Genomic DNA, 20319 nt, shown 5'->3' on the forward strand with positions numbered 1-20319 from the left:
AACACTTATTATAGGAGACTTTACAGCCTGAATCATTTCCCAGATTCAATCAATTCACGTGTCTTAAGCTCTTACGATGTGCTGGGCATCTAGGATGATAATGAAGAAAAGAAGAGGGGGGGGACGGAGGGAAATAAAACATAATTATTATAGAAAATAGAGAAAAGTTTAAATGAAAAAAGGTGGTTTTTTTGTTTTTCTGGTTTGGTTTTTGTGTTTGTGTGTTTGTGTGTTTGTTTGTTTGTTTGTTGAGTGAGGGTCTCACTCTGTCACCCAGGCTGGAGTGCAAAGATGCAATCCTGGCTTACTGCAGCCTTATTTTTAGTAGAGACAAGGTCTGGTTCTGTTGCCCAGGCTGATCTTGAACTCCTAGGCTTATGCAATCTGCCCACTTTGGCCTCCTAAAGTGCTGAGATTACAGGCATGAGCCACCCTGCCCAGCAAAAAAAAGGTTTAATCAGACATCTATTAATAATTATCATATAATAATGTAATCATTGGTGACAACTTAGTATAAATTCTCCCTAAAATGTTTGCTGTATTTGCCTGTCTTTGAGCTAACTCTTGCTGTATGTTACACACACAACCCCCTCAGTCATCATTAATGCTGCATGCTCATTCATTCAACACTTTAAGAATTGCTGTCCAGGTGGGTGCTGTGGCTCACACCTGTAATCTCAGCACTTTGGGAGGCTGAGGCGGATGGATCACCTAAGGTCAGGAGTTCAAGACCAGCCTGGCCAACATGGTGAAACCCCGTCTCTACTAAAAATACAAAAAATTAGCCAGGCGTGGTGGCACATGCCTGTAATCCCAGCTACTTGGGAGGCTGAGGCAGGAGAATCACTTGAACCTGGGAGGTGGAGGTTGTAGTGACCTGAGATCGTGCCACTCCACTCCACTGGCTCATGCCTGTAATCCCAGCACTTTGGGAGGTTGAGGCAGGTGGATTGCTTGGGCCCAGGAGTTCAAGGCCAGCCTGGGCAACATAGCGAAACCCTGTCTCTACAAAAAAATACAAAAAATTAGCTGGGTGTGGTGATGGGCGCCTGTGGTCCCAGCTACTTGTGATGCTGAGGAGGGGAGGACTGCTTGAACCTGAGAGGCAGAGGTTGCAGTGAGCCGAGATAGCGCCACTGCACTCCAGCCTGCATGACAGAGCCAGACCCTGCCTCATTTTTTTTTTTAGCTCTGTCGCCCAGACTGGAGTGCAGTGGCGTGGTTTCTCATCACTGCAATCTTCACTTCTCGGGCTCAAATGATTCTCGTGCCTCAGCCTCCCAAGTAGCTAGGTGAAAAAAAATTTTTTTAGCATGGCCGAGCGCAGTGGCTCATGCCTATAATCCCAGCACTTTGGGAGGCCAAGGCAGGCGGATCACCTGAGGTTGGGAGTTCGCAACCAGCCTGACCAACATGGAGAAACCCCGTTTCTACTAAAAATACAAAATTAGCCAGGTGTGGTGGCGCATGCCTGTAATCCCAGCTACTCCGGAGGCTGAGGCAGGAGAATCACTTGAACCCAGGAGGTGGAGGTTGCGGTGAGCCAAGGTCGCGCCATTGCACTCTAGCCTGGGCAACAAGAGTGAAACTCCATCTCAAAAAAAAAAAAAATTAAAGAATTGCTGTTGATTATTTTCCTGATCTTCACAATAACCCATGTTAGGAGAAGGACATTGAAGCTGAGAGTGACTGAGTCTGAGTCTGTGCCAAAGATTGCATATTAAGCAGAGGTGGTCAAGGACCTGAACTAAGCAGCCTGGAGAGGTGCTCTAGAATTCCCTTTTTTTTTTTTGAGGGGGAGTCTCACTCTGTCACCCAGGCTGGAGTGCAGTGGTGCGATCTCGGCTCACTGCAACCTCCATCTCCCAGGTTCAAGCAATTCTGCCTCAGCCGCCCACGTAGCTGGGATTACAAGCACGTGCCACATGCCTGGCTTTTTTTTTTTTTTTTTTTTTTTTTTTTTTTAATTTTTAGTAGAGACAGGGTTTCACCATGTTGGCCAGACTGGTCTCCAACTCCTGTCCTCAGGTAATCCACCCGCCTCGGTCTCCAGAAGTGCTGGGATTACAGGCGTGAGCCACCTCATCCGGCCAGAATTCCTTTCTTGACTTCGTTGCCTAAGTGATAAATTATCCTTGAGGCTTTTCATAGTGTCTGAGGTCATTCACGTTACTGCTGTTTATTAAAAACTTCTCACCTGCTGCTTTTCACCTGTCAGGTCCTAGGAAGCCAGGTAACCAAGTTCATTGGAATTTTGTGAAAAGCTAAAGTCAATAGGTCCTGAATAAGAGCTGTAGAGTTTCCTCTTTAAATGAAACAGATGGGTTTGGGATTTCTTGGTTGTCTCTAAAGACATTTTCCCTCACTGTTTGTGGGTCCTGGTTCATAGATTAGGTGTTGCTATAAAAAATCTGATCTTTGAGTAAGAAGTGTATGAATAACAGCTTGTTGAGTCTTCTGAAAAGTAATGTTTGTCTCAGCTGTCAGGAACCAGACAGTCTCTCTCACCAGAGGAGAGGCGGGAAGCGGTGCAGCCAGGCTGTCGATGTGCATGCAGGAAGCCCATCATCAGATGAAGGCAGAAGGGAGCAACAGCAAGAAATATCCAGTCACAGAATCAAACCAAGCTTGAAGCTCACCCTCCACTTCCGTGTTTGACACAGTATGAACTGGCTACCTATTACATGTAATATGAAGAGTCCCTAAGAGCTTTCTAAAGGGCTTAGATCAATTCAAGATTCTAAACTCTTAGAGTTTGCTGAATGGAGTTTTAGGTAAGAAGACAGCTGCCACACTCACACAGAGGTATAAAGAACCCATGCTGAGCCTATGCCATGGGGCTCCCAGCCCATGAGAGCCTTATGCACCTTGCATGTCTCTTCAGGCTCACCAGGCTACATTAGCCAAAAGTAAAGACAGCTAGGCTGGACACAGGTGGCTCACACCTGTAATCCTAGCACTTTGGGAGGCCAAGGTGAGAGGATCATTTGACCCCAGGGGTTGAAGATTGACCTGGGCAATATTGCAACATCCCCATCCCTTACAAAAAATAAATTGAAAAATCAGCTGGGTGTGGGTGGTATGTGCCTGTGGTCTCACCTACTCTAGACACTGAGGTGGGAGGATCACTTGAGCCTAGGAGTTCAAGGCTGCAGTGAGCTATGATTGTGCCACTGCACTCCAGCCTGGGCAACAGAGCAAGACTCTATCTCTAAAAAATAAAATAAGATAAAGTAAATGACTTTTAAAGTAAACAACAATTAAACGACTGCTAGTAAGAGATTTCTTATAACCAGCAGAGTTGGAATGTCTGGGGCAGAGGTGATGCAAAGTCATTGTGACAGTCACATCATGTTCAACCAACATGTATTTCAGATGAGTTTGAATAAATTTGAAGTGCAATTCCACAAGAAATCATAAGCTGACATTTGCCATGTTTGTCCCCTCCAAATCTGATGTTGAAATGTGATTCTGATGTTGGAGGTGGGTCCTGGTGGGAGGTGTTTGGACCCCGGGAGTGGATCCCTCACGAATGGCTCCCTGCCTTTCTCATGGCAGTGAGTGAGTCCTTACTGTTAGTTCCCAGGAGAATTGATAGGTTTTTTTTTTTTTTTTTTTTTTGGTTTGGTTTTTGGTTTTGTTTTTTGGGGTTTTTTGCTTTTTGTTTGGTTTTGTTTTGTTTTCTTTAATTGAGACAGAGCCTCACTCTGTTGCCCAGGCTGGAGTACAGTGGCGCGATCTCAGCTCACTGCAACCTGTACCTCCCAGGTTCAAGCAATTCTCCTGTCTCAGCCTCTCAAGTAGCTAGGATTACAGGTGCACACCATCACACCAGGCTGATTTTTGTATTTTTAGTAGAGATAGATTTACATCATGTTGGCCACACCGGTTTCGAACTTCTGACCTCAAGCAATCCACCCGCCTTGGCCTCCAAAAGTGCTAGGATTACAGGTGTGAGCCACTGTACCGGGCCAAGAATGGGTTGTTAAAAGGAGCCTGGTACCTCCTCTCCTCTTTCTTGCCTCCCCCTTACCCTGCGATCTGCATGGGCCACCAGCTCCCCTTTTCCTTCTGCCATGAGTGGAAGCTTCCTGAGGTCCTCGCCAGAAGCAGATGGTGGCTCCATGCTTCTGGCACAGTCTGCAGAACTGTGAGTCCAACAAGCCCCTCTTGTTTATAAATTCCCCAGCCTCAGGTGTTCCTTTATAGCAACACAGACTAAGTCAGTACGTTCTCATTGATGGCTCCCCACCCCCCTGAGAGGCAGAGCTTACTCCGAGTGTAGCCTCCCAGAAGGGCCACAGTGCACACCTGTGCACACGCACACACACACATACACACATACAACACCAACTTCCTGTCACCCCAGGAAGGGACAGGAGCATTGGTTGTGGCAGGACTGATGTCAGTCCTTTAGTCTGAAGGGGCCCCAGATGGCCCCAGGCCCAGAATGTGGAGCCGGGAAGGTCGCCATGATCCACAGGGCAGCTGTTTTCCTACCAGGTCCCAGTCACCCCAGAACGGTGGCTCTGGCCCTGCCTGAGCCCCAGGGAAGCTCTAGGAGGCACCCTCTGCAGGCCGCTTCCCATCTTCTGCGGTGTCTCTAAGTCGGCAGCGGAGCTCTGGCTTCTGAAGTAGGTGCCAAGTCTGGGCCCCTACACAGTTTTGCTACACAAGCCCCATTTTGCTGTTTCTCTGATGTGTCCCTGCCCCTCAGAGTCTGCCCCTTCCAGGCCAGGTGTCCTTCCCTGAATAGAGCTTTCTAGCATGCTCTCCGCATCTCGCAGGCACTGAGAGGCTTCCCTAACTTCTGTCTGACGCCCTCCAGCCCAGCCCTCAGATGGGAAGGGGACCCTAGCCATGGTATGCGGACCATCGCTCCCATTTAATGTGGGTCCTGCGCAAGAGGCCTCAGCTCCACTGGACACCTCCACTCTTTTTAAAAAATATTTTATAAATCCTTCTTTGCTATCTTAACTTGGAATTCATAGATAATATAACTTATGGCTATACACGCAATTTCTTTTTTTTTTTTTTTAATTATACTTTAGGGTTTTAGGGTACATGTGCACAATGTGCAGGTTTGTTACATATGTATCCATGTGCCATGTTGATTTCCTGCACCCATTAACTCGTCATTTAGCATTAGGTGTATCTCCTAATGCTGTCCCTCCCCCCTCCCCCCCACGCAATTTCTTTTTTTGTAAGAAAGATCTTTTGTAAGAAGGAGCTTCTATTTTTTTTCCTTTAATTTTTTTTTTCTTTACAAAAAAACAAAACAGTCAGCCACGGTGGCTCATGCCTACAATCCCAGTACTTCAGGAGGCCGACGGGGGAGGATCACTTGAGCCCACTGCACTCCAGCCTGGGCAACAGAGCAAAGTAAAAATAAAAAGGCTTGGCCAGGCGCGGTGGCTCACGCCTGTAATCCCAGCACTTTGGGAGGCCAAGGCCGGTGGATCACCTGAGGTCAGGAGTTTGAGACCAGCCTGGCCAACATGGTGAAACCCCATCTCTACTAAAAATACAAAAAATAGCTAGGCTTGGTGGTGGGCCCCTGTAATCGCTACTAGGGAGGCTGAGGAACAAGAATCGCTTGAACCCAGGAGGCAGAGGTTGCAGTGAGCCAAGATCATACCACTGCATTCCAGCCTGGGCGACAGAACAAGACTCCGTCTCAAAAAAAAAAAAAAGAATTTTTGAAATGATTTTTTTGTACACACAATTTTAAAATAATATTCTCTAATTGTAATATAAAGGAAAAACGTTAATAATGAAATGTTTCATATTAAATATGTATGGGGCACACCTGTAGTCCCAGCTACTCAGGAGGCTGAGGCAGGAGGATTGCTTGAGCCCAAAAGTTCAAGTCTAGCATGGGCAGCATAGCAAGACTCTGTGTTAATATGGAAATGCTTGGGCACAGGTACACAGGTACACAAGTTCCCAAAATGCCCCATAGAGGACCTCTGGTCTTCCCTCTGAAACCTCTCCATACATCACTGAAAAGCATGCTACTCTCCCATATAACATCTGTGGAGGAGCCAGCCACGGTGGCTCACGCCTGTAATCCCAGCACTTTGGGAGGCAGAGGTGGGCGAATCACTTGAGCTCAGGAGTTTAAGACCAGCCTGGGCAACATGGCAAAACCCATCTCTGCCAAACACACACACACACACACACACACACACACACACACACAAAGCCAGATGTGGTGGCGTGCACCTATAGTCCCAGCTACTAGGGAGGCTGAGGTGGGAGGATCACTTAAGCCCAGAAGATCGAGGCTGCAGTGATCTGTGTTCACACCACTGCACTCCAGCTTGGGTCTCAAAAAAAAAAAAAAAGAGTTGGCCAGGCGCGGTGGCTCACGCCTGTAATCCCAGCACTTTGGGAGGCTGAGGCAGGCGGATCACTTGAGGTCAGGAGTTTGAGACCAGCCTGGTCAACATGGTGAAAGCTTGTCTCTACAAAAATAAAATTAAATTAACATAAAAAGAATACATGTTGAAATGAATGTATTTCCTCAATCCCCTCTTCACCTATGCCAGGTAGACACAGACACAGTTTTGTTGCAGAAAATTCTGTTATTTCAAAACCGGCTATCACCCCCTCCTTGGTGCCTTCCCTGATCAACAACCTCAGCAGGCAATTGTTTGTACAAATCACAGGACAGTGCGGCATAAACACGTGCTGCTGGGGCATCCAGCACCTGTACCCAATGCATAGACCCTGGTAAATGAAGTGATGAGTGAAATCAGAGGATTAGTGATGGCAAAACCACTTCCCTGCCCTGACCAGATGGCCAGCAGCAGCACTTTTCTGTTTTGCACAGTAGCATGGAACAAATGCTTTTTTTTTTTTTTTTTTTTTTTTGGAGATGGAGTCTTGCTCTGTTGCCCAGGCTGGAGTGCAGCGGTGCCATCTCAGCTCACTGCAACCTCCACCTCCCAGGTTCAAGCGATTCTCCTGCCTCAGCCTCCTGAGTAACTGGAACTACAGGCACCCACTACCATGCCCAGCTAATTTTTGTATTTTTAGTAGAGATGGGGTTTCACCATATTGGCCAGACTGGTCTCGAACTCCTGACCTTGTGATCCGCACACCTCGGCCTCCCAAAGTGCTGAAATTACAGGTGTGAGCCACCACACCCGGCCTAACAAATGCTTTTCTAATGCCTTGTCCAAGTCACTAGAACAGAATGACTGACTGGGTGCCCTTGCTAATTCTGGAGGCAGGGATGGGAAGAGAAAGAGTAAAAGTCATATGTTTAGGGACCAAGGAACCCTGGTTTGGGAAGTGACATATCTCCTCACTCACTTTCTCAGGCAACCTTACGAGGGAAGTGCTCCTGATGGTTTCAGGTTTTCCAGGAGGAGCTGTGGCTCACAGTGGTTAAGCAACCCCTCTGTGAGCCACTCGCTGGAGCTTTTTAGTCCTACTCTAAGAAGCCAGTTTCACTCTCAGCTATTAACAACCAGCCCAGGAGAAAATCCACTGAACCTCCCCACAACACAAAACAAAAGCTTTAATATTTAATACCCACTGGAACAAAATAGCTCCTTCCACCACCAGCCTTGCTCATGGAAACCCAAGAGGTACCAGAAAGGGGGACAAGGATGAAGATCTCTCCCTACTGCGTCCTGCAGACTGTGCAGGAGGAGCCCCTAAGAGTGTCCTGTCTGTCACTGGCACTGCCCCTGCCCAGCCCAGCCTGTCCGGTGCCCCTGGGTAGGAGTTGACAGGGGCTGTAGGGCGTTGCTGGAAAGCAGCTCCTGCTCCTCACACTAGGAGGTACCCAGGCCTGTGGCAGTGCCACACAGAGCCTGACCGCACTACTCAAAAAGTGCAAGTTACAATGACTCGGCATGTTTTCTTTATGCACAAGGAAAGCAGGCCGGCAGGGCTTGGCTGTCTCACACTGGCACTTACCTCCGAGGAGTTCCAGGCCTCTCCAGCCCCAGGCCTTCTAGGGTGAGTCAGAGGGCCAACGATCCAGTCTGGCCCTGGGATTGGCCAGGGATAAGCAGGGTCATGTCTGCAGGGGCGACCAGAAAAAAAAAACCCTCTCTCCTGGAGGCACAGTGCTAGATGGAGGGAAAGCACAAGTATTGTTTGTTGCAGTATAAAAGCAGAAGTATTGCAAACATCCAACCAAAGGGGGACAGTGGTTCACCTTCCTCTGTGCCAGTAGTAATCCTAGGGTAGAAAAGAATGTGGACTCACGTGGGGAAAGATGCACAACCTGTGGAGCATTAGCATCTTTATTTAAAATATTGATGCAGACAGGCGGATCGCCTGAGGTCAGGAGTTCAAGATCAGCCTGGCCAACATGACAAAAACCCGTCTATACTAAAAATACAAAAATTAGCCAGGTATGGTGGTACACGCCTGTGTCCCAGCTACTCGAAAGGCTGAGACAGGAGAATCACTTGAACCTGGGAGGCAGAGTTTGTGCAGTGAGCCGAGATTGCGCCCCTACACTCCAGCTTGGGTGACAGAGTGAGACTCCATCTCCAAAAAGAAATAAAATAAAATATTGGGCCAGGCGCAATGGCTCACGCCTGTCATCCAGGGATGACGCACTTTGGGAGGCCAAGGTGGGTGGATCACGAGGTCAGGAGTTTGAGACCAGCCTGGCCAACATGGTGAAACCCCGTCTCTACTAAAAATTCAAAAAAATTAGCCCAGCGTGGTGGTGGGCACCTGTAATCCCAGCTACTGGGAGGCTGAGGCAGGAGAATCGCTTGAACTCAGAAGGCGGAGGTTGCAGTGAGCCGAGATTGCGCCACTGCACTCTGGCCTTGGTGACTGAGCGAGACTCTGCCTCTAAATAAATAAATAAAAGAAACACTTAGGTTAGTGTGTGATTGAATAATTGGGTACTAGTCTAGCCAAATTGACACATAAAACTGACCATCACAGTATTTTTGTTAAAATTCCAAATTTTCTACACGGAATATGTGTTACTTGTATAATATTTTTTAAAAAGCAATAAGTGACAAAACCACCGTGATGAGATAACACTTTGCACCCACTAGGATGCTTCAGGTAAAAAAGATACAACAACAGGCAGGGTGTGGTGCTCACACCTATAATTCCAGAACATTGAAAGGCTGAGGCGGGCAGATCACAGGTCAGGAGCTCGAAACCAGCCTGGCCAATATGGTGAAACCCCATCTCCACTAAAAATACAAAAAAATTAGCTGGGCATGGTGGTGGGTGCCTATAGTCCCAGCTACTCTCACGAGGCTGAGGCAGGAGAATCGCTTGAACCCAGGAGGCGGAGGTTGCAGTGAGCCAAGATTGCGCCACTGCACTCCAGCCTGGGTTACACAGCAAAACTCCATCTCAAAAAAAAAAAAAAAAAAAATACAACAACAACTGTAGACAAAGTCATGGAGAAACTGGAACCCTCATTCATCACTGGTGAAATTGTAAAATGGTGGAGCCACTTTGGAAAATAGTTTGGCAGTTCCTCAAATGGTTAGATGACCATTTGTAGAATTGCCATATGACCCAGCAATTCCATTCCTGTGCATATACCCAAGATAACTGAAAACACAGGTCCACAAAAAAATGTTTACATCACCATTCAAAGCAGCATTATTCATAATAGCAAAGAAGTGGAAAAAAAACAAATGTCCGTGAACTGATGAATGGGTAGGAATATTGTGGCATATCCACAGGATGGAAGATTATTTATCAACAAAAGGAATAAAGTACTAATACAAGCGACAAGGCGGATGAACCTTGAAAATATCATACTGAGTGAAAGAAGTCGGACACAAAGATCACAAATTGCAATGGTGCCATTTACATGAAATATCCAGAATAGGCAAATCCATAGAGACCACAAGTAGATTCCTGGTTGCCTGGAATGAGGAAGAGGGAAAAATAGGGAACTACCAATGAGTACAGGTCTCTTTTTCTGGGAGGTAAAAATGTTCCAAAACTAGGCGAGGTGTGGTGGCTTACATCTGTAATCCAAGCATTTCGAGAGGCTGAGGCCGAAGAATCACTTGAGTCCAGGAGTTCAAGTCAAGTTTGGGCAGCATAGGGACACCCTGTCTCTACAAATAATAAAAAAAATTGGCTGGGCATGGTGGCTCACACCTTTGGTGTCAGCAACTCTGGAGGCTGAGATGGGAGGATGGTTTAAGCCTAGGAGGCCAATGCTACGGTTGAGCCACTGTACTCCAGCCTGGGCAACAGAGAGACCCTGTCTCAAAAAAAAAAAAAAAAAAGAGTAAGTTCCAAAATTAGGTAGTGCTTAGAAGTGCACAAGCTGCACAATCTGTGAATATACCCATGGTATAATACAAAATACATTTGGTCTTTTTAGATTTGTTTAATTTTTAAAGATTTTTTATTTTTATTTTATATATATATATTTTTGGAGATGGAGTCTTGCTGTGTCACCCAGGCTGGAGTGCAGTGGCATGATCTCAGCTCACTGCAACCTCCACCTCCGGGGTTCAAGTGATTCTCCTGCCTCAGCCTCCCAAGTAGCTGGGACTACAGGAGCACGCGCCACCACACCCTGCTAATTTTTTTTTTTTGTATTTTTAGTAGAGACAGGGTTTCACCATGTTGCCCAGGTTGGTCTCAAACTCCTGAGCTCAGGCAATCTGCCTGCCTCAGCCTCCCAAAGTGCTGGGATTAGAGGCGTGAGCCACCACGCCTGGCCTAATTATTATTATTATTATTATTTATTTTTTTTTTTTTTTTTGAGACGGAGTCTCGCTCTGTCACCCAGGCTGGAGTGCAGTGGCGCAATCTCGGCTCACTGCAAGCTCCACCTCCCGGGTTCACACCATTCTCCTGCCTCAGCCTCTCCGAGTAGCTGGGACTACAGGCGCCCACCACCACGCCCGGCTAATTTTTTTGTATTTTTAGTAGAGACGGGGTTTCACCGTGGTCTCGATCTCCTGACCTCGTGATCCGCCCGCCTCGGCCTCCCAAAGTGCTGGGATTACAAGCGTGAGCCACTGCGCCCGGCCCCTAATTATTATTTTTTAAGAGACAGAATCTTGATCTGTCACCCAAGCTAGAGTGCAGTGGCACAATCATAGTTCATTGCAGCCTCGAACTACTGGGCTCAAGCAATTCTCCCACCTCAGCCCCTGGAGTAGACACTTGGCTAATTTTTTTTTAATTTTATAACTGCATAATAGTTGTATATATTTTTTGGATACACGTGATATTTTGATACACATATACAATGTGCATATGATAATCAAATCAGGGTAATTGGGATATTCATCACCTTAAACATCTATCATTTCCTGGTGTTAGGAACATTCCAAATCCACTCTTCTAGCCAGGCGCAGTGGTTCACGCCTATAATCCCAGCACTTTGGGAAGCTGAAGCAGGCAGACTGCTTGAGCTCAGGAGTTTGAGACCAGCCTGGGCAACATGGCCAAACCCTGTCTCTACAAAAAATATTAAAATTAGCTGGATGTGGTGGCACACACCTGTGGTCCCAGCTACTCAGGAGGCTGAAGTGGGAGGATCACTTGAGCCCAGGAGGTCGAGGCTACAGTGAGCTATGATCATGCCACTGGGCTCCAGCCTAGGTGACAGAGTAAGACCCTGTCTCAAAAAAATAAAAAAAATGTCCAGTTTTCTAATTATTTTGAAATGTACAATAAATTATTGCTAACTGTATTTGCCCTATTGTGTTACTGAGCACTAGGCCTTACCCTAGCTGTATTTTTGTACCCATTAACCAATCCCTCTTTATCTCCCACATCCCCACTACCCTTCCCAGCTTCTGGTAATTACCATTCTACTCTCTATCTGCATGAGATCCACTTTTTTAGCTCTCCCATATGAGTGAGAATATGTGGTATTTGTCTTTCTGTGCCTGGCTTATTTTACTTAACATAATGACTTCCAGTTCCATCCATGTTGCTGCAAATGACAGGCTCTCATTCTTTTTTATGGCTGAATAGTACTCCATTTGCATATATATATATATATATATTTTTTTTTTTTTTTTTTTTTTTTTTGAGATGGAGTCTCACTCTGTCACCCAGGCTGGAGTGCAATGGTATGGTCTCGGCTCACTGCAACCTCTGCCTCCCGGGTTCAAGCAATTCTCCCACGTCAGCCTCCTGAGTAGCTGGGACTACAGGCGTGTGCCACCACACCTGGCTACTTTTTGTGTTTTTAGTAGAGACAGGGTTTCACTATGTTGGCCAGGCTAGTCTTGAACTCCTGACCTCATGATCTGCCCGCCTCGGCCTCCCAAAGTGCTGGGATTACAGGCATGAGCCACTACACCCAGCCTGCTTCCATATCTTGATGAAATATATTTAGTATTTGTCCCTAGTTCCTGTCACAGAGCTAAAAACCCTTGGAATTTCCTTAGCAGAAGGCATGTCTTTTGTTACTCATAAGCCACTCTTTGATCACACCTGCGTTTATACTAACACAGTGACTCCGGGTGAGGCCTCTAGATAGGCTCGGGATGGAGCAGTCACCGGAAAGACCAAGTAATTAGAGGATTAGAGGTCTGGAACTTTCAGCTCCCTCTCCTCACATACCTCAGCCTATCTGTCTCTTCATCTGGCTATTTCTCTGATTCCTTTGTAATATCCTTTATAATAAATGGGTCAACGTAAGTAAAATGTGTCCCTGAGTTCTGTGAGCCACTCTAGCAAGTTAATTGAACCGGGGAAGGGATCTTGGGAACCTCAATTTATAGTAAGTTCCTCCGAAGTTGCGGAGGCCAAGACCTGTGATTGGCATCTGAAGTAGGGGACAGTCTTATGGACCTGAGCCCTCAGTCCGTGGGATCTGACACTGTCTCCAGATAGTGTCACAACTGAGTTGAATTAGAGGACACATGGCTGGTGTCCACTGCAGGATCGCTTGGTGGGGAGAAATCCTCACATATTTTGGTGACCAGGGACCACAGAGGCGTTCTGTGTTGTAGTGACTATATGAGAATTTAAAAAAAAAAAAAATTAATTTTTTTCTGTATCCCTCAACACCAAAAATCATTGAATTATACACTTTTAAGGGAGGGTAGATTTCAGGGTGTGTTCATTTTATCTCAAAATGAGATAAAAAATGTGATTAAAAAAAAAAGAGGCTAGATACAGTGGCTCATACCTATAATCCCAGCACTTCGGGAGTCCGAGGTGGGTGGACTGCTTGAGCCCAGGAGTTTGGGACCAGCCTGGGTAACACAGCAAAACCCCATCTCTACAAAATAATTAGTAGGGCATGATGGCACACACCTGTGGTCCCAGCTACTCGGGAGGCTGAGGTAGGAGGATCACTTGAACCCGGGAGGTGGAGGTTGCAGTGAGCTGAGATCGTGCCACTGCACTCCAGCCTAGACAACAGAGTGAAACCCTGTCTCAAAAAAAAAGAAAAGAAAAGAAAAAAGAGAGACAGAGAGAGGCAACAAATGTGAAAAGAAAAAGAGGGGAAAGTCATGTGTACTTGGGTGGGCTGGCTCCCAGCAGAGTCGAGGAGCCGGCGCGTTTTTCTCCTGTCTCCAGGCTCCCTTTCCTCCCCTTTGTCTCCCTCTCATAGGGCTCTTGCCCAGTCCCAGGACCCTGGAGTTCACAGACATCCTGGTGAAAGTGATTTGCAAAACTCATCTCAGAATTCTCTCCTCTCATTGCACTTCCCTTTGCTACTGGCCAGAGGGGTCCAATACACTCCCACCCCCTACACGTAATTGCCCAGAAAAGTTTATGGGTCTATGACCTGAAAACTGTCAGAAATCTTCCAGCCCTACTAAACCTAGTTGGATCTGCTTTTCCCAGACAGAGAATGGCCCCAAGGGGCTCTGACTTGGCACACAGGGCCTGGCACAAGAGGAGAATTCAACCTCTGCATGTAGCAAGAATTAAGCCTGTCTTACAGATGTGAGGAAACAGGACTAGAGAAAGGGCTCCACTGAAGGCCATGCAGGTTTCAGGCTCCCTCTCTCCTCTCACTCTGTCAATCCCACCACGCGACCTTGCCAATTGGAAGCAAAGGTGATGAGTGGCAGAACCAGACTTTCTGGCCAGCCCTCAGCCAAATATGTATCCAGATCTCTGGCAAAGTTGCCACCCTCCTCTCAACACCTGCTGAGGACTCTGGTTCAGGAAATAACTCACCAGGAGGACAAGATTTAGGCACGAAAATGTTAACTGCAGGGCAATACCCAATGATTAACAGCCGGAAGGGGTCTGAGCACTCAGCCCTAAGGGATGGTTAATAGATGAGGACACGGCCCTATGATAGGAAAATGCACAGCTAGTAAGAATGATTTCTTTGAAGCATTTTGAAATGTTAATGAGGAAGTATGGGGGAAAAGTGTTTTACATGATTCTGACAATGGATTTTTTTTTTTTTTTTTTTTTGAGACAGAGTTTCGCTCTTTCGCCCAGGCTGGAGCGAAGTGGCACGATCTCGGCTCACTGCAACTTCCGCCCCCCAGGTTCAAGCAATTCTCCTGCCTCACCCTCCCGAGTAGCTGGGATTACAGGCACACACACACAGCTTCCTGAGTAGCTGGGATTACAGGCGCCCGCCACCACACCCAACTAATTTTTGTATTTTTTAGTAGAGGCGGGGTTTCACCATGTTGGCCAGGCTGGTCTCAAACTCCTGACCTCAGGTGATCCGTCCACCTCAGCCTCCCAAAGTGCTGGGATTATAGGCATGAGCCACTGCATCCAACCGACAATGTATTTTTTAAAACAAGGAATTCACAATAGCAAACATACTGAGCAATGACTGTCTTCAGCCTTGTCTGACAACCTGAAGTGTATATCCACCCCCTACTTTGCAGCCCCTCTCCAGCCCCTGACCCCGACCCTGACCCTGTTGTATTTATTTATTTATTTTTGAGACAAGATCTGGCTCTGTCACCAAGGCTAAAATGCACTGGCTCAATCATGGCTCACTGCAGCCTCGAACTCCTGGGCTCAAGCAAGCCTCCTACCTCAGCCTCCCGAGTAGCTGGGACTACAGGTGCATGCCACCATGCCTGGCTAATTTTTAATTTTTTTTTAAATGGAGTCTCGCCCTGTTGCCCAGGCTGGAGTCCAGGGGCACGATCTAGGCTCACTGCAACCTCTGGTTCCTGGGTTCAAGCAATTCTCCTGCCTCAGCCTCCTGAGTAGCTGGGACTACAGGCGCCCACCACACCCAGCTAATTTTTGTATTTTTAGTAGAGATGGGGTTTCACCATGTTAGCCAGGCTGGTCTGGAACTCCTGACCTCAGGTGATCCGCCCACCTTGGCCTCCCAAAGTGCTGGGATTACAGACGTGAGCCACCGTGCTCAGCCTAACTTTTTAATTTTTAATTTGTAGAGACAGGGTATCACCATGTTGTGCAGGCTTGTCTCATGCTCCTGGACTCACGCGATCTTCCTGCCTTAGCCTCCCAAAGTGCTGAGATGACAGGTGTGTGTGAGTCACTGTGCCTGGCCTATTTTCTTCATAACAATTATATATAATAAATCAATATTTGTGAAATGAGCAAGCAACTTTAACAGTAGTCCCCTTTGAGTGGAATAGTCCATGATTTTAGTTTACTTTGAAATTTTCTGGGCCAAGTATAGTGGCTCACGCCCGTAATCCCAACACTTTGGGAAATTGAGGCGGGTGGATCGCTTGAGCCCAGGAGTTCGAAACCAGCCTGGGCAACATGGCAAAACCCCATCTCTACCAAAAATACTAAAAAATTAGTCGGGCATGATGGTGCATGCCTATAGTCTCAGCTACTCAGGAGGCTGAGGTGGGAGAATCCCTTTGAGCCTAGGAGACAGAGGTTGCAGTGAGCCGAGATTGTGCCACTGTACTCCAGCCTAGGCGAAAGCAAGACCCAGTCTGGAAAAAAAAAAAAAAATTAAGTACTTTTAAGGTTTTTCCAATGACTATGTTTTACTTCGATAATCAGAATTGAGTGTTTTTAGGCCGGGCACAGTGGCTCACACCTGTAATCCCAGCACTTTGGGAGGCCAAGGCTGGTGGATCACCTGAGGTCAGGAGTTCAAGATTAGCCTGGCCAACAGGGCAAAACCCCATCTTTACTAAAAATACAGAAATTAGCTGGCCACAGTGGTGTGTGCCTGTAATCTCAGTGCTTTGGGAGGCCCAGGCAGGCAGATCACGAGGTCAGGAGTTCCAGACCAGCCTGGCTAACATAGTGAAACCCTGTCTCTACTAAAAATACAAAAATTAGCTGGGCACGGTGGTGTGTGCCTGTAATCCCAGCTACTCGGGAGGCTGAGGCAGGAGAATTGCTTGAACCCTGGAGGCTGAGGTTGCAGTGAGCTGAGATCGTGCCCCTGCACTCCAGCCTAGGCGACAGAGCGAGACTCTGTCTCAAAAAAAAAAATTAGCTGGGCCGGGTGGCACACACCTGTAGGCCCAGCTACTCAGGAGACTGAAGCATGAAAATCTCTTGAACCTAGGAGGTGGAGGTTACAGTGAGCTGAGATTGTGCCACTGCACTCTAGCCTGGAGGACGGAGCTAGACTCTGTCTCAAAAAAAGAAGAAGAAGGAGGAGGAGGAGGAGGGAAGGGGGAAGAGGGAAGAGGGAAGAAGAAAAAGAGGAAGAGGAAGAGGAGGAGGGGGAGGAGGAGGAAAGGAGGAGGAGGAGGAGAGGAGGAGGAGGAGGAGAAGGAGAAGGAGAAGAAGAAGAAGAGGAAGGAAGAAGAAGAAGAAGAAGAAGAAGAAGGAAGAAGAAGAAGAAGAAGAAGAAGAAGAAGAAGAAGAAGAAGAAGAAGAAGAAGAAGAAGAAGAAATTGAGTGTTTTTAAAAAACAAAAATAAATTGAGTACAAGAGAAATCAGACATTCTGTGAATGAATTGAACCATTTGTGTTCTCAAATGGGAGCTACATTATCGAAAGAGGCATTTCCCCAAAAATGCCTCCCGAAGGAAATTTCAGGCATTGGGAGGAGAGATAAATGTATTAAAACTCAGTCAACCTACATGCCTCTTTTGGGTACTCAGGAGCAAGGCTGTCTACTCAGCGCAGGAGGGCACGAGCTGGACACTCACTCCACAAGGACTCCTCCCAGGCCCTTGCAGGCGGCCAGCCTTGGATATGAGTCAAAAACAGTGTCCTGAGGACCCAGAGCTGGATGTTGTCTCCATTGCAAGCCCTGTGCTGACTTGGGGCTCCCAGAGGCTGGCCCAGGCATGCCCCAGGAGCACACATGTGGGCCCAGCCCTGCCAAAGCAATGTCCAGTGCTGTCACTCAGGAATGCAGCTGCCCAGGGCCCATTCATGCCTCATCAGTGCCCGCTGGGTGAACGTGCAGGAGCACATCAGGATGGCGTTGCCCTAAGTTTTATGTGGATAACAAAGCAAGGACAGGAGAGGCACCATCAAGCTCCCACTGCCTGGGGGTTTGCTCCCAACCCAAAAACATCCAGGGCAGCAGCCTGGCTTATGAAACATGGGAGCAGCTTTACATAATCATAGGAAACCAAGAGACAATGGGTGTTCACAAAAATGCAAACTGCCCCTAACTTCACTGGCTATTTTTTCAAGATAGAATTTTATTTTGCTTTTTTTCTTTTTCTTTTCTTTTTTTTCTTTTTTTTTTTTTTTTTTTTTTTTTTTGATATGGAGTCTAGCTTTGTCTCCCAGGCTGGAGCACCATGGAGTGATTTTGGCTTACTGTAACCTCCACCTCCCAGGTTCAAGTGATTCTCCTGCCTCAGCCTCCCGAGTAGCTGGGATTATAGGCTCCTGCCAACATGCCCAGCTAATTTTTGTATTTTTAGTGGAGACAGGGTTTCACCATGTTGGTCAGGCTGGTCTGGAACTCCTGACCTCAAGTGATCCACCTGCCTTGGCCTCCCAAAGTGCTGAGATTACAGGTGTGAGCCACCGCGCCTGGCCTATTTTGCTTTTTTTCTGATCAGCTGGGTGTAGTGGCTCACGCCTGTAATCGTAGCACTTTGGGGGGCCAAGATGGGCAGATCACCTGCAGCCATGAGTTCGAGACCAGCCTGGCCAACATGGCGAAACCCTGTCTCTACTAAAAATACAAAATTTAGCTGAACGTGGTGGCAGGCACCTGTAATCCCAGCTACTCGGGAAACTAAGACAGGAAAATTGCTTGAACCCAGGAAGCTGAGGTTGCAGTGAACCGAGATCGTGCCACTGCACTCCAGCCTGGATAACAGAGTGAGACTTTGTCTCAAAAAAAAAAAAGTCAACCATGTGCATTGCCAATAAATTCCAACAAAAGAGAAAAGGCTAGATAAAAAACTGAAAGTCCCCAATTCCCACTCTCTAAGCCTCCCACGGTTTGTGAACCTGTCCCTGCAGACTCTGCGTGCACATGTAAACTTACACACACCTACAAGCATGCGCACAAGTGCACAAAGGCACACGCGTGCTTTTATTTATTTTTGACAGAAATAGGATCACCCTCTATCTGCTGTTCTCTACCTTGCTTCTACCCCATTAACAACATATTATGGGCCAGGTGCAGTGGCTCATGCCTGTAATCCCAGCACTTTGGGAGGCCAAGGCAAGAGGATCACTTGAGCCCAGTAGTTCAAAACTAGCCTGGGCAACACAGTGTGAGACCTTATTTCTTAACAGCAACAAACATGTGAAGGATGTGTGAGCATCGTCTGTGAGTGTGAGTGTGTGTGCATGTCAAACAGTTCCTGCAATCTGGGATTCCTCATGCCCGGCCCAAGTGCAGCCCCCTCTGGGTCCCCAAAGTACAGGGGACATGAAGAGGTGGGACATGACTTCCTGACACTGCCAGTCTGTTATGCAAGGTGCCCCTGCCCAGTATGGCTAGACCAGTCCTGGAATTTCAGGCTGAAGGGCAATTCAGAACTCTCTGCTCCACATTCCACTCTAGGCAGCCAGTACAATCCATCAGCACTGCCTTGGTGATCCAAGCCATCGCCCAGGAACAATACTGGGTGGTACAGCACCCCTCAGGATCCCGACCCCCCTCAGGTCCCTTTTAGTGATCCTGGAGATCCCCAGGGAGTGGCTGTGGGGGACTCTTACGTGGGGACTCACACTGTCCTGGCTCCTCTAAGGGTGACCTTCTCCCTAGTGCTGCACGGGTCCTGGGGGACAGCTCAGATTCCAGCATGTGGCTCTGCTCTCAGGTCACTGTGGCCTCTGCTGGCACCTGATGCCGGCAGTAGGACATTTCTGCCACTTCCTACCCCCTAACAGAGCACCTTTGTGCCTCGGTTTCTGGAAAGGCCGGAATGAAGGACACCAGTCTGAGTGGCCAGATTCCCTCCCCTGAGGCCTCCCTGATGCCCTCTCGGCTTGGGTGCAGCCCTGGCACTTGCTGATTCTGTGTCCTCGGGCACATCACTTGACATTCATGCTTTCATTCTGCAGGCACTCGCTGAGCACCTATTGTATATGAGACCTAGTTGTAGTCCCTGGGGATAGAGCCAGGGACAAAAGACTGTATCCTGGCTCTCCCGGAGCTGACAAAAGATCATGCCGATAGGCAGAGAGCCCTGCAGAGACCAAGACAGGCAGTGTGATGGGAAGCATGGCTGTAGATCCAGGCCATGTGAGGAGCCTCAGGAAGGGCTCTGCTGGCTCAGGGAGCAGCCTGTGCAAAACATCTAGGAGGGAGTGGGCTTGGTATTTTTTAAGGAATGTGAGGTCAGTGTGGCTGAGATGGGTAGGGCTGGGGGACCTGAATTATATCCAAAGGGTGGAGGAAGAACAACATGGGAGTTAAGCTGGGGAGAAACAGTTCTCTGGCAGCCATGGGGAGGGTGAACAGGAGGCTGAGAGAGGATGGGGTGTGAGGGCAGCAGGGAGCCAGATGTTAGCTGGAAGCCAGACAGGATCCCAGGGCTTTCTTCCAAGTGCCATGTGACTTCTGAGGTGTGAGGGTTTGAATAAAGACCCTGGGACCTGGGGACAAGGGAACCACCCTGGACAAACTGGGTGCTAGCAACACCTTCAGCTAGCCTAGGATTCTGGTTCTGAAGCTGACCTTCGGGAAGACCAAGAGCTCTTGAAATAAGGCTGAACCCTTGGGCCCTGTGAAAGGGAAAACACTCAAACTCTGTTTTTCCTCTGTTCTCACACCACAACAATTAACACAAAAGACTTCTGTGATCAAATGTGTGGGGGTTTCTCCCCATGCACCAAGCAAGCAAGCAATTCTGCAGCGACACCAGCTGGGTGTCCTCCAACTCTATTCCATTCTGATGCTAAGTACCTGGAGATAGCCTCAGAAACAACAGGTTAAGGATTCGGTCCCCCAAGAGCACCTTCTCCTTCCCATGAGTCGCAAGATCGGGACTGACCAGCTTCAAGTTGGGGTTCCCACC

This window comes from Nomascus leucogenys, chromosome 4, assembly GCF_006542625.1.
Source record: "Nomascus leucogenys isolate Asia chromosome 4, Asia_NLE_v1, whole genome shotgun sequence".
NCBI classification, from domain to species: Eukaryota; Metazoa; Chordata; class Mammalia; order Primates; family Hylobatidae; genus Nomascus; species Nomascus leucogenys.